Genomic DNA, 15,106 nt, shown 5'->3' with positions numbered 1-15,106 from the left:
TTATAGATGAGCTTGAGCGGGACACTTATCTTCCTTGGATCTCAATGTCCTCATCTGTCAAATAAGAAAGGTTGATTTGATGTTTTCTATGATTCTTTCTAGATCTTAGCAGTTGCTAGATTTAGCCCTGTGTTCAACACTAATGAATGGGAGAAGAGGTGCAAACAATTCAAAGTCTTGTGTATTTAAGAATGCTGGGGAAGGTTGGAGTATGGTGGATACTAGTTAGTAGACCTAATCAAGGTGTACTAGAAAAGCATTGGATTGATTTGCAGGAGTCCTACGACTAAATTATCTCTGAGATCCTTTCCAACTGTGACATTCTGTGATTCTATGCTAGAGGAATGGAAGAGGAAGAGGAAAGAGAAGAAAGGAAGAGAAGGAAGAAGGGAAGAAAAGAGAGGAGGAAAACAAGGGAGAGGAGGAGAAGGAGGAGGAAGAGAAAAAAGAGGGGGAGGGAGAAGAAAAGGAGGGGCAGGGAGGAAAAGGAGGAGGAGGGAGAGGAAAAGGAGGGGAAGGGAGAGGAAAAGAAGGGGGAAAGAGAGAAAAGGAAGAGGAGGGAGAGGAAAAGGAAGGAGAGGGAGAGGAAAAGAAGGGGGAGGGAAAGAAAAAGGAGGAGGAGGGAGAGAAAAAGGAGGAGGAGGGAGAGGAAAAGGAAGAGGAGGAAGAGAAAGATATCTAATCCAATTATTCCAGTTCCTATTTTTCCCCCAACTCCAGTCCTATCAAGGGCCTCAGGGTGCGAGATTCCAAAGGATTCCTCCCTCACCTACCCATTCTAAATGTTTGACAACACTGGAAAATTCTTCCAGTGAAGGAATATGTTATTTCATTCTTCAGTCTTTCCCACTTTTTTTAGGTGGTAGGGAAGGCCTAGACCTAAGATTTTATTGGTGTGGGGCACTTCACTGATGCAGCCCAACCATTCATGTGTAACTTATATCCGGAATTGCCTGGGGCACTGAAAGGTTAAGCGATTACCCACCTTCCCACAGGGAGTATGCTCAGCACTGAGACCTCAACTCAGGAATCAGAGACAGGACTCCAACCCACCTTCCCAACTCCAAGGCCAATTGCCTTTTCACTGCCATTCAGGACCTAAGGATCTCCATTACATCAGCAATTCCCACTCTAGGGAGCTGAGTCAAAAATTCATGGCCATGGACAGCCATGCTTCATTCTAAGGGCAGGAAGCTTTCCAACCCACTGGTGCCAACGAGTCACCAACTTCAAAGGCAGAACTGGAAACTCATCATCTTGATTTGTTCAGTTTTATTTTTTTCAACCACTCAGTAATAAAAGATCCAATTGAACAGTCGGTTAAGCCTAATGTGCTATTTCATAGGTTTGGTTTCTGGCTTGATTTGTCCAGGGAAGATCTTTAAAGATTTGCAGTAAAACCTGACCTTGAGTTCAACCCCAGCTTAACGACTACACAGACTAACAAAGACCCTAGCTTCCCCAGCTGCTTTAGGGTACCTACCCTCTAACCACATGACCAAGCTTCCCAGTAAGTAAACCTTCCTACCCTGAATAAAATGACTGAACCAACTCATGTAGAAAGTAAATCCTTCCCTCCAAAGATGCAAGCTCCACTTGGAATACTTACAAGGTTTAGTGAAGACCTTTAACTGAGCTGAGATGAGGGAATCCAAGAGAGAGTGAAATAAACTCAATTACATAAGAATGAGTTACACAAGTATGGCTTATAAGTGGTTGGAGCACCAGACTTAGAAGTAAGGAAAGTCAGGTTCTGCTATTACCTCTATCACTAACTGGTTGCATGACTTTGGGCAAGTTGCTTTACTTCCTCAGGGTCTATGTCCAAAATTGGGGGAGGCAGAGGAAGTGCATGAACTGAGCTAGATCACTAAGGATCAGTCCAGCAGTATGAAAAACAAAGGCTTTAGATTCAAATCCCACAACCTGATACTTATGGGATCTTGACCAAGTCTATTAATCTTAGTTTCCCCATCTGTAAAACAAGGGGGAGGGAGGTTAGTCAATATGGCCTTTGTGGTCCCTTTCAGATCTGAATCTATAAGCCCAGGAACTGGGAACCCGTGTTTTTTAGAAGACCTTTGACCATGATGTGTTGACCTCTGCCTTTGGGGTTCCTAACCCATCTGACAGATTGCTGTGAATATGGCACCTTTGCTTTATCTCAGCTGGGCATTTCTTCCCGTACTAAGCATAGTATTTTGCACACAGTGGGTACTTCAATGCTGGTTGTATTGAATTATGTGGTATTTTCTAATCAGGATGTTTCTTTAGAGACTACTAATTATGTGCAAGACTGATCTGTTAGACTCACTCCCAGTCTGGAAGAATTCTTCTGTGTGAGACATGTTCTAACAGAAAGGTACACCTTTCCTGCATGTGTCTGAATATGCAAAGGAGAAACAGGCCAGAAGACTATCTGGAGACTCAATGGGAGGAGGCCGTTTACAACATTTATGTGCTGAAGTCATAGCTACTACTTCTAATAAATCAAGGATAGGCCATAAATTGGCCCAATGATATCAGGACCAAGATGGTAGATATACCCGCCTAATCATGGTCTGCTAGAAAAGCATTGCATTGATTTGCAGGAGTCCTAGGACTAAATTATCTCTGAGATCCTTTCCAACTGTGACATTCTGTGATTCTGTGCTATAGGAATGGAAGAGGAAGAGGAAGGAGAAGGAAGAAGGGAAGAGGAGAGAGGAAGAAAACAAGGTAGAAGAGGAGAAGGAGGGGAGAGAAAAAGCAGGAAGTGTAAGAGGAAAGTTAAAAGATATAGGCTCTTGCTCCAACTCTAACCTTTTATCTTGTTGTGTGACCATAAGTAAGTCACTTAAACTCTCTAGGCTTCAATTTATCATTTGTAATAGGGTCAAAAATACCTACTTTACATTATGGTGTTGTGGAAAGAACACATTAGAGTCAGAAGACATGGGTTCTAGGCTTTAGTCTGGCACTTCTTAGATGTGTGACATTAAGCAACTTATAACCTCTCTGAGCCTGTTTCCTTATCTATAAATGGAGATGCTTAGATTAAGTCCTTCCAGCTCTGGTTTTCTATGAGTTCTATAACTAAGATATTACATGTGAACAGGTTTTGAAAAGTATGAAGTATTAAGGAAATATAAAGCATCTTGTGTTCCAGTTTCCTATCTCTGCGAAATGAGGCTGTATTCCTTGGCTTGTTCAAGATTTTTTGAATAAACTTCTTGTTTCTGCAACAAGGGGGAAGTTTTCATTTCTTGACCCTTTGTCTATTAGCTCACATATCACAGCATGACCAAGCTCAGCCTTCCACTGACAGTGTTGTCCACGTTGGCTCTCAGTAGTCCGTATTTCATTACGTGGCTAATGGAGAATGTTCCCAAGTGTGAAGAGAAGGGCAGTTCCTCCGAGCTGTGAAGGTTAAATGCAGAGTCTACTGAGTTTATGGGGCAATTTGTCCTCTCCTCCAGGTCTTTGGTTGCTGCTATATAAATATGTCCAGGGAGGCCTCTGGGAAGCTGCTCATGCAGAACCTTCTATGTGTCTTCACTAGTTTTCCCGCCTCTACCTTCAAGTTTTCTCCCCTTAACCCCGGGTTCAGGGGATCATCATTTATTGCTCAGGCCTTGGGACAAAAATGGGATGTGAGAGTGAAGTTATAGGAGGTGGCTCTGGAAGGAGGAGCTATTCTGGCTCTCAGATCACCTTGGCCACAGCTGGTATCTTTCAGTTCTCCTCCCTGGGCTGGGGTGATCATAGCTTGAAATGGAGAGTGAACAACCAGGAATGTTTCCCACAGTCCCTCCCCCACAAAATCTTTGACCCAGTTCTGTCCTACCAATTTTTCACAAGAATAGGGAGGAGTAGATAAGGGAAAGGAGAAAAAGATGGAAGACCTTTAGCAAATCATTTAGTATATCTAAGCCTGTTTCCTTATCTTCAAAACAAGGCTGATAGTTCTTACCTTCCCTTTCTATTGTAGGCTGTCAAGAAGACTTGAATTCAAATCCTACCCTAAACACTTACTAGCTGTGTGATCCTGGGCAAGTCAGTTAACCCTGTTTGCCTCAGTTTCCTCATCTGTAAAGTGAGCTGGAGAGGGAAATAGCAAATCACTCCAGTGTCTTTACCAAGAAAACCCCAAATGGGGACATGAAGAGTTGGACATGACTGAACAACACAAAATATTTCTATAGCAGTTGAAGGTTTGTAAAACGTTTTACATAGATTATTTCACTTTATCCTCACAATTAACCTAGGAGGTAGGAGGTATTATTACCCCTATTTTACAGAAGGAAAACCTAAGGCTGACAGGTACCCAGGGTTACTTAGCTAGTAAGTGACTGAGACTGGATTTGAATCCAGCTCCCCATGACTCCACGGCTAGCATGCTATCAGCAGTGCTACCTAGCTGTCCTATGTAAATATTAGCTATTATTATTTTTTACCTAATACAGTCTTTAAGAGAGTAGAGAGGGAACCAATGAAATAATATATGTAAAGACTTCACAAACTTTAATGCAAGTTTATAAATGACAGTGATTATTGTCAATATTATATAAAATCAGCTAGAATGAGTGATGTCTCCTTAATAGATCCCCCAACGCTAGACAAATTCTACCATCCCCAACCTACATGCCCATTGAGCTTCCTCCTAGCTGGTATTTTCTAAAAGTGTTTGAGGTCTGTTTCCCCTAATTGAGTTCATTTGAAGAAAGCTCCCACTCCTTCTTCCTTCCTGAGCACGTGAGGACACTATCTACCACCAATCCAAGGGGACACTCTGGTTGGGCCTGTAGATCTGGATGGGGCCAGTTTTCCTGGAACTTTCAAGTAGGCCCAGAATGAATGACAGTGAAATTAGGTGGCCCAGAAGCTGATTGGCCAATGAATCCTTGTACCCTTTTTTGTATGTATCCCAGGAATTTTGTAAATCACCAATAAACCCTGCACTTACATAATGAGTGTGGAAGCAGCATTTGTATTCCTTGAGATCTAGAACTGGATTAACTCACTTCTTCAAGTGCTTGTGAGGATCAAATGAGGTAATGAACATATAAAGCCTTCCGTACAGTCAGGCGCATGTGTCCGGTATTATCATTTTTGTAGTATTTTACGATTTTTTGTTGATATTCTTTGTTTTATGTTACCTCCATTTCCAAATATATACCTTCTTTTCCTTTCGCTATCAGGTCAAACCTGGTAACAAAATATAAGAGAATTAGTGGGAGTAGGAAATAATTCATCAACACTAACCAAAACATCGTCTAAATCTGCATAACCATAGTCCCCCACCTCAGCAAAGTGGTAAAGAAGTACATTTTCTTATTTCTTCTGAGGAGAAGATTGGTGATTATAACTATGAAGTGTTCATTTTCAGTTATTATTAATTATTATTTTTGCTGGTGAGTATTAGTGGAAAGACCTGGTCCAAGTGTGGGCATCTTCACTTAGAGAGAACCAGACTACTACCTCTGGAAACTCCTGCTTTTGGAGACAAGTAGGGAAATCTTGCCAGAGAATCCTGACAGGAATTTGGGGTGGGAAAATTGGAGTCTCTGGTCTATATCCAGCACAAAGAGGGAATCAGAGACTCTTCTAGACATTTAACATTCTCTTCCTTCATGAGAATCACATGCTTGCCTTAATGCTTTTGGTGTATCTCTTAGGCAAATCATTTCCTTTCTAGTTCCACCAGTTTAGCCCACAATGATCTCTCTCTGTCTTGTCTGACCAAACAGCTGAGAAGTTAGTTGGAGAGGAGGATAAGCATTCACAGACCAACGGCCAAGCTGGCACACCAGGTGGGAAGAGGGGCATTCCCCTTGGCCTTTTCCCTCCCAGCCACCCTCCTGACCATAGCTATGGTCAGAATAAAGATCTTAAGAGTGAGAGTTGATAGCGAACGAAGAGGTCAATTCCTTCAACTCCCTTGTTTTCCACTGAAGTCCAGAGAGGGGAAGAAGTCTTTCCTAACACAGTATCTTACACTTCCATGTACTCTCCTTGGACCTAGCGTTGAGTAGATTACTTATTGTATTGACTTTTTAAAAATATACTTTTTTATTCCATTGTTAAAGCCAAAGACCAGAGAGTAAGAGTCTATTTACCACCTACTAGTGTTAATTTGGAAATAGTGTTACTAAGTTACAAACAGGAAGAGATAAAAGGCTGAAAGGAAAAAGATAAGAAATAGCCAACAGGTTAGAGGAGACTCCTCCAGGAGAATAACTTTTTTTATTCTTTTTTTTCCAAAGTCTTGCTCAGTGCAGCCTCAGTACCACCATTCACAGGACCAGAAAAAAAAAGGAGAAAATAAAATTCGAACCCACAAACCATGAACTAACAGAGCCAGAAGGTGCCTTAAAAACAATCCAATTTAGCCCTCTAACTTTACAGTTGAGGAAAGTGAGGCCCAGAGAAACAAGAGACCTGGTCGACGGTCAAAGCTAGTTAATAATAGTTAGAATCCAAATCTCCTAAGTGATCAATTTGAAGAAACTTGTGGTGGTTTTAGGGGATGGGGTAGTAGTGGTGAAAGGTTGAAAAGAGTCACACTGAAAGACAAAGAAGCTCTGAGGAGTTTGGGGGTCTTTTTAAGACCTTGTGAAATGATTAAACATGCACAATATTTCATGCTCTTTCACTTGTGTATTGATCTCTGATATTTTCAACACTTTCACCCCAAAGTTCTCCCAGGACTCCTGAAAGGGAGCCAGAGTTTGCACTCTGAGGAACATTTGTAGAAGAAAGCAGTTAAGAATCACAAGATGTAAAAACAGGATCTGCATTGGCATTCAGTGAGGAGAAGGGAGAGGGAGGGAGGGGGAGAGAGAGAGAGAGACAGAGAGAGAAAGAGACAGAGACAGAGAGAGAGAGAATGAGGGAAAAAGAAATGAAGGAGAAGAGAAAGGATGAAAGAAAGAGAAAAGGAAAGGCAGAGGAAAAAAGAAAAGAAAGAAAAAGAGAATAAGAGAAAAGGAAAGGGGAGAGGAAGAGAAAATGAGAGATAGAGATAGACAGACACAGAGAGAGACAGGGGCAGAGACACACAGAAAGAATGAATAAATGAGGAAAAAAGAAAGTAAGGGGAATAAAGAGAAAGGAAGAGAAAGAGGAAGAAAGAAAGGATGAAAGGAGGAGAAAAGGAAAGCTGAAGGGAGAGAAAAGAAAGAAAAAGGGAATGAGAGAAAGGGAAAGGGGGAGAAAAGAAAATGAAGGAAAGAGAGGGGGAGAGAGAGAGAGAAAGAGAGAGAGAGAGAGCTCAACCATCTCCAGACATTTATTGCTAGCCCAAGATGGTCATTACAGTAATTATAAGGGTTTGAGGAGGTGGATGATTCCTTCCCAGCCCCTGCCCCCCCCACAACCACCCCAATGACTTCAAGGTAAGAGACAAAACCTAGTAGGCCTTTGCCCAGTTGGAGTGGGGAAACTGCCAGGAAGCAAGCCAGGGCAGGCCTCAGTGGGAAGGGAGGGAACTTTCTTGTTGCAACTTCAGCAGATAAAACTTACATTCAGAGCCCATCCTCGGTAAAATTGTTAAGTAAGCCAAGTCCTGGACCTTGCCTCATCTTTCGGCACTGTTCTCAAAGTCTCTCTACCCCCACACTAGCTGTTCCTTTTCTTTCTTATCCCTTTTCCCCTCTCAGGAGAGGATCCTTATCAGTTATTTACACCTCTTTGTGAATGAGTTTGAGGCTCCCCACATGACCCCTAGGGTTATGGATGTTTTAACCTGAGACAGAAGCCTTAAAACAAATCTCTAATTACAGAATATCTGGCCAGAGAAAGCTGAGTGGAGGAGATATTTGGGAAGGAGGGAAGAAACAAGGAATTTCGAGTCAGAAGGAAATCTTAGAAATCATTTCATTCAACTACCCCCATCCCCAACCCCAGTTTTACAGATAAGGGCACTGAAGCTAAGTGGAAAAGCCAGGTAACACAAGTAACTAGAGCACCAATTTGAACCCAGATTCTCTGACTCTAAAAGAAGGGCTCTTTCCACCATATACTCCTTTTACCAGTGCCCCTGGAACATTAGCTCCCTAGGTTCTACCCCCACTAGAGGCCTAGGTCTAAAATGGCTAGAACCTTCTTGGGTGTGATGGGGTAGATTTAGCCTTATAAAACTTGTTTGATGATGTTCATTCTGCCATTGGGCTGATCTTTCCCACATCTGTTTTCATGTCCCTGCCTGGTTCTGGAGCCCTGTACTGGCTGCTCTCTTGGGATGGGTGGCAAGTTCTCAGAAAGACTGAGAAGGGAGCCCCTCCACCACAGCCCCATCGGGCCTCTGGTCCTATTGGAACCAGAGCAGTGGCTTGGCAATGCTCTTGTTGTTAGGTAAACTAGAGCTGCAAATGTTCTCAAGCAAAGAAATGTGGTTTTCTGAGATGCTAAGATAGTCATTGGTGCCTGTTACCTGTGCTGGTATTCCTCTTTCCAAGGAAGTAGCCTGAAATTTCACCCTTGAGAATTTCTTCTCCTGATAAGAGGGGGTGGAGGTGGGGATGGGGAGGGGGAGGCAACTGAGACTGAATGAAAGAATTTATCCAAAGACTATCTTGTACTCCTACCAAGCCAGAAATAGTCCTCTTGGGATCCACTACTGACATGATATTCTTTTGTTTACTGACACTCTAATAAAATCACGATGACTAAGGAAAGTCTCCAGACCGAAGGAATAAACATCTCCTCTCAAAAGGATATAAGGAGGTTGGCAGTTTTTCTAAGCAGTACAGTGTAATGGGAAGGACACAGGGTTTGGAGTCTGAGGACCTTGCTTTAAATCACAGCTATGCTATGAAAGACCTGTGTGATCTTGGGAAAAGTAAAATATTCACTGGGATATCATTTCTTGAAGTGGGAAACGAGAGAGTTAGAAATCTCTATTGCCCCTTCCAATTCTAAATCCTATAAACCCTTATTTGTGTGGTGTGATTGAGTACTAAAGATCAGATGGGAAGTGTGAAAAAAAATCCAATCCAATCCAATGCAAATCTGTTAAGTACTTACTGTGTGCCAGGAGCTGTGCTTGGCACTCCTGCATCTCCTACCTGAAGAGCAGTGAAGTTTGGTAAGCCTGGGAAGGTAGACTTGTTAAGGGCCCAGAGGAAGAGTCTCTATCTCATTCTAGAGAATAGGAGAATGCCGGTGGTCAGATTTGTACTTTAGGAAGGTTATTTTGACAACTGTTTGGAGGATGAATTGGAGAAGGGGGAAAAAATAGAAGCCAGAAAACCAGCTAGAAGACCACTGGAATAGTCCATATGAGAACCTTGAACTAGGGTGATGGCCATGTGAATGGAGAGAAGGACATGATACAAGAGAAGCTGGAGAGGGGACATTGGCACAACATGGCAATCTCTCAGCTAGGAGGGACATAAAAAAGGAACAGTCAAAGCTATCTCTGACATTGCCTCCTCAGGGCACCTGGAAGGAAGGTGATGTCCTTAACTGACTGAGGGGAGTGTGGAGGGGGAAGGGTGGTCCGGAGGGAAAGATAATGAGTTCCATTTCTGGCATATTGAATTTGTGATTCCCATAGGACATTCATCAGATATCCAGCCAGTAGTTGATGATGGACCTCCGGAATAGGATTGACTATCTAGATCTGAGAGTCATTTGCACAGAGATGTCAATTGAACCCATGGGAACTGATTAGATCACAGATAGAAGGTAGTATAAAAAAAGAAAAAAGAGAGAACCCAAAACATAGCCTTGGGGGAAACAGACACCGAGGGGTCAGGAAATGGATAATCATTCAGCAAAAAAGCCTGAAAGGTAGTGGGAGGACAGGTAGAAGGGGAACCAGGTGAAAACTGAATCCTGAAGACCCAAGGAGAAGGAAATCTTCAGAAGGGGTCAAGTATAAAATTTTGCAAAGAGGTCAAGAAAAATAAGGATTGAGAAAAGGCTTGGTAAAAAATGAACAGAACTCACAAATCTGTGATCTGCTTCTCAATGAATGAAAGAAAATGTATTTACTAAGTGCTTTCTTAGCATTATACTAAGTCCTAGGGATACAAATAGAAAGTCATTCAGTTCCTACTTTCAAGGAACTCACATTCTAATGAAAAAGAACACGTATATAGGGGGTTTCAGCTACAAGCCAAGTGAAAAGGCCCAATAGATCTTAGGGTATAGCAGCAAAGCAGATGGTCATGCATCTTCTTTACTAGCATTTCCATTGATAAAACCATATTTGTTTCTGATGTTGAACTATTTAACAGTACCAAGGACTCTGGGGACCAGAATTCCATTTTTTCTCTCTTTTTTACATTAATTAATTTTTTTAATTTATGGAAGAAAACAAGCATTTTTCCCCCGGTCTGCAGTAACTGTAGTTGAGGAGATGAGGCCACAGAGCCTCAAGGGTACCAGGTCACATGCTGGAAAGGATGGATTCCTTGGAGGATGATGACAGGGGCTGGGATGTGCTGCAGTTCCCAGGACACTTGTGCATGGCTCCAGGGGTGTCTGGAAAGAAATGGAGAGAGAGATGGTATCAGTGGTTTGGCCCTGGCAACACGCTGGGCCCTACTTCTTCCTCAGTATTCCGTGACAAAATGTTTCAGCAGAGACATCTGTAGTTCTCTTATGAAGGAATTTCTATTGTAATGTTTTTATTATGTTAGCTTCAGTAAGAAGATTTAGATTTAGACCTGGAGGAGACGTCACAGGCCATCAGATCCAACACCCTCTCTTCATAGATGAGGAAAATGAGGCAGATATAGGTTAGGTGACTTATCTAAGGTCACACAGTTAACATATCTGAGGCACAATTTATACTCAAAAGTTTTTCTGCCTCTAATCCTATACCCTGATAACAAGGGCATATTTGTGAAAAATATTAACTAAATAGGAGAGAAAATGTAGTATAATGGATGGGGAGCTGGCCTTAGAATCAAGAAGACAAGAATGTGAGTCTTGCCTTTAACACAGACTGGTTCTGGCATCCTGGGCAAGTCACTTATTTCTCAGTACCCCAGGCACAATTCTGAGTGCTGCTATACACTCAGAGGATACTTCTCACTAGGGAATTCCCTATCATGATACATCCATGTCTTGTATATTTATTGATTATATCTTTTTATATCTTCCATAGAACATCTACCTAAGACCTTCCCTTGGATCTTTTAATTGTTCATTCTTTTAATTAAAAAGAAATTGACTACCTCAAGTAAAACAGCTTTAATTGCTCCATTCCAGAAAGACATTCCTCATACCCATACAAGGATCATACAAGATTCCTTAATAGGTGGAACCACAGAAAGAACTTCCTTCAATGCTTCTCTCACTGGCCATACAAAGTAAGGCAAATAACATTGGAACTGGAGTCCAAGAATCTGGGGTCCAAGCTTTCCTCTGCCACTTATATGACCTCGGGGAAAGTGACTGACAAAGGTTCATTATAGTCCTGAGGGATTCTCTATGGATGGGGAGATTTTCTAGGGGTTGTGAGTCAATGATACTGGTTGGACAGGTTCAGACTCAGGAAACATATATGCTAAAGTTTAGTCAACCCTGAGATGGGTTCCTTCCTATCCCCATCTCTGGACCCCACTGCTGACTGCTTTTACATTATGGCACTGTTAAAGTTAAATTTCCTGACTTCCTGCCCATATTCCTCATTTTTTATTAGGTGCTTCAGAGACTACCCCTATCTCAGCGGTTCACACTACCCCACCAGTGATGGGACAGTCTCCTATTAATGGTACATCAACTCTTTGTCAAAAAAAATCCATATAAATTTGAAATCTGGGTAGCTCTGGGTCTTCAATCAAAATGCCCATTCTGCTGTCTTCCCCATGAAATTGTGAAACAATAGGGATGGCACACAGACCCGTTATTTCCTGTTGGCACATGTTCTCCAATAACCAATTTCCTGAAGCCACTGTCACAGTTAAGTGGCATTGGGGTGGGGGCAGGTCGATGTCTAATTCACTGATCGGTCAGCAAGAGGGAAAGGGTTCTGTATTCCTGATCAGCTGGTGGGCAGGGCTCCCAGCTGCTGGGATGGGATCAGTAGGTGGAAGGGGCTCTGAGGGGCTCAATCAGGGTTCAGAGTAGATGTCCAAGGTGTTACAAGGAAGGGAAGGGATCTCAGGAGGATGGGAGGCTCCTACTCTATCCCTGAGCACAGTTTCTGGGGTCAATTTAAGGAGCATGGCTCTGAGGGTCTCAAATTCAGAGCCTGGGGCCTAAGACAGTCTGTGGATGGTGCCCTTTGTGACTACATTGGAGCCTGTGTGTCACAGCCGAGGGTCAGGCTTTATCTCTGAGCCTCTGACGACAGGTCAGGCTCTGGGGTCCTGGGTTCTATTTAAGCATGGGAAGGGATAGAGAGGACAGACTGGGCAACAAATTGGGGTCATTATCACCAGAGGGCAGGGCTTTCAGGAGGGATATTGTTGGGGTCCTTGTCAGCTAAGAGAAGCTGCTAGGAGGTCCACTTGTCAGTCATAGCTAGGTCCTGGGGTAGAGTCAGAGGGAGGGTCAGGGTCCTAGTGATTGAAGGATGGGGAGGGGGGTGGGGTTTATGTGTCATTGGATGTTCATATGATTGTTGTGTATGTGATCAGCACTCAATATAGACAACCCCAGTCTAGGGATTCCTAAATCCAGTTGCAGACAACTCTAGGAAGGAATCATTTCCTGCCTCAAATGACAGCTAAGTAGACAGAGAAGTCAGGGCAGCTGAAGGGCCTACCTTAAACCTTAAACCTTACCCAGAACTGTGAGCTTCCTTAGGGTGTAGCAAAAGTGGTTGAAACAGGTGGGGATCCTGGAGGTAGCTATTGCAGGTTTCCCCCAGAGTCCAAGCCCAAAGCCTCAGGGTGATCAGTGTATCTAGGCTCTTCTCTCTGCCACCCAATGGTCAGGCAGGAAGCTGGCTAAGGCCAAGAAGAAGCTGAGGGTGATGTCCTTGAAGGTGGAGGGGTAAACTCCAAGTGGGGAGGGGTCAGGCTCTAGGATAAGGTAAAATCTCCTTGAAACAATGATGATGAGGGGAAATCAAATGAATGGTTTTTTTCAAGTGGATGCTGGAGAAGAGTCATCTTTATAGAGAGAGATGATAATTGAAGCTATGGGAAGGTACGAAATCACCAAATGAGAATGTAGAGAGAAAAGAGAAGAGGTCCCAAGAGAGAATATTGGGGCAAACTCACAGTTAATAGGTGTGATTTGGATGAACATCCAAGAAATTAGATTGAGAAGGAGCCCTTGGACAAGTGGGAGGAGAATCAAGAAAGACCAATGAACATTCCAGGAACCCAAAAAGAAGACAGTGTGGAGGGGAAGAAAATGCTTGTTAATGTTAACTGCTGCAGAGAAGTAAAGAAGAATGAGAACCGGAAAGGGCTATTCCATTTGACAATTAAGAGATCACTGATAACTTTAGAGAAAGCAATTTCAACTGAGAGATGTGGTCAAAACCAGTTTGTAAAGATCATAGAAGAGAGGAGGCAGCCCATGTAGACTGTTTTCAAAGAGTTTGGTTGAGAAGGGGAGGAGTTTTTTTATCTTGCTAGTTTTTAAATTTTTAATAGTATTTTATTCTTTCCCAATTATATGTCAAGACAATTTTTAGCAAGATTTTGAATTCCAAATTTTTTCCCTTCCTTCTTCCCCTTCCCTCTTTTTAAAATGGTATTTGGTATAGGTTATATATGTGCAATTATGTAAAAAATATTTCCACATTAGTCACCATTGTGAAAGAAGAAACAGATCGGGAGGAGATATTTAGAACAAGAGATATCTAGGATGGTAAGATCTAAAGTCAGACGGATATATTTGCAGCAAGAAAGGAACCAGTAGATAGGGTGAGATTGAAGATAAGAGAAAGAAATGGGATAATGAAGGGGACAATCTACTGGATAAAATGGGAATTAGATCAAAGATTCTTGCTTTATCAAGAAGGCCCATTGCTACATCAGAGATGGAAAGAAAAGAGTAAAATTCAATTCAAGTCAACAAACATTCATTAAGGTCCCAGGGCTAGGTGCTGGGGATTCAAAAATATGTGACATTGTTCCTGCAAAAGAGGGGAAGGGTGGCATGGAGAACAGAAAGATAATAATACACAATACAAGGAAAAGTGTTATAAGTGAGTACAAAGTGAGACATCTAAAGCAGAGTACTTTGAGAAATTTGAGGAAAGGGAAATCAAGTTTACTAGGTAACTGCCTATTTTATGTATACATAAAGTTGTCCTGGGCAACTTGGTGGTGCAGTGGATAGAATTCTGGGTCTAGGGTCAAGAAAATTTGAGTTCAAATGTAGCCTCAGAAACTTACTAGCTGGGTGGCCCTAAGCAAGTCACTTAACCCTGTTTGCCTCAGTTTCCTCATCTAAAAAGATGAGCTAGAGAAGGAAATGGCAAACTATTCCAGTATTTTTGCCCAGAAAATCCCAAATGGGGTCATGAAGAGTTGGACCTGACTGAAGTAACTGAACAACAACATGCTATGTACCACAACAAAGTTGTCAGTTAATTAATACACATTTATTAAGCATCTACATAGGTGTCAGGCACTGTGCTAAGAGCTGAGGTTAAACCTAAGAGTAAAACAAAGTTCCTGCCTTTGAGGAGCCCAGTGTAATGGAGCATACAAACAGCTATACACAAGCAGGATATATACAGGATATATTGGAGATTATCAACAGAGGGAAAGCACTATTGTTAAGGGGATCAGGAAAGGCTTTTCATAGAATATGAGATTTTAGCTGGGACTTAAAGGAAGCCAGGAGACAGAGATGAGTAGAGAGTATTCTACGTATAAGGAAGAGTGAGTGTGAATGCCCAGAGTCTGGAGATGGAGTGTCTTGTGCAGGGAATAATGATAAGGCAATCAGTGTCACTGGATTTCTGAGTGACATTGGTTGGGGTGGGGGGAAAGGGAATAAGGTAGAAGAAGACTGGTATGCATTTTCTAGTGCTTGGAAACCATAAAGCCCAATCAAAATGTCTGCTCCTGTCATTATTATCAGCTACTATTATTAATCAATGTTTGTTGAATGAATGAATGTGAAAATGTAAGTTCATATTATTATTATAAATCAATCAACTGATGGATGAAAGAATAAAAAAAAGCAAACTTACCTCTTTGGC

This window comes from Notamacropus eugenii, chromosome 1, assembly GCF_028372415.1.
Source record: "Notamacropus eugenii isolate mMacEug1 chromosome 1, mMacEug1.pri_v2, whole genome shotgun sequence".
Classification (NCBI taxonomy): domain Eukaryota; kingdom Metazoa; phylum Chordata; class Mammalia; order Diprotodontia; family Macropodidae; genus Notamacropus; species Notamacropus eugenii.
Note: the sequence above shows the minus strand (reverse complement) of the source record.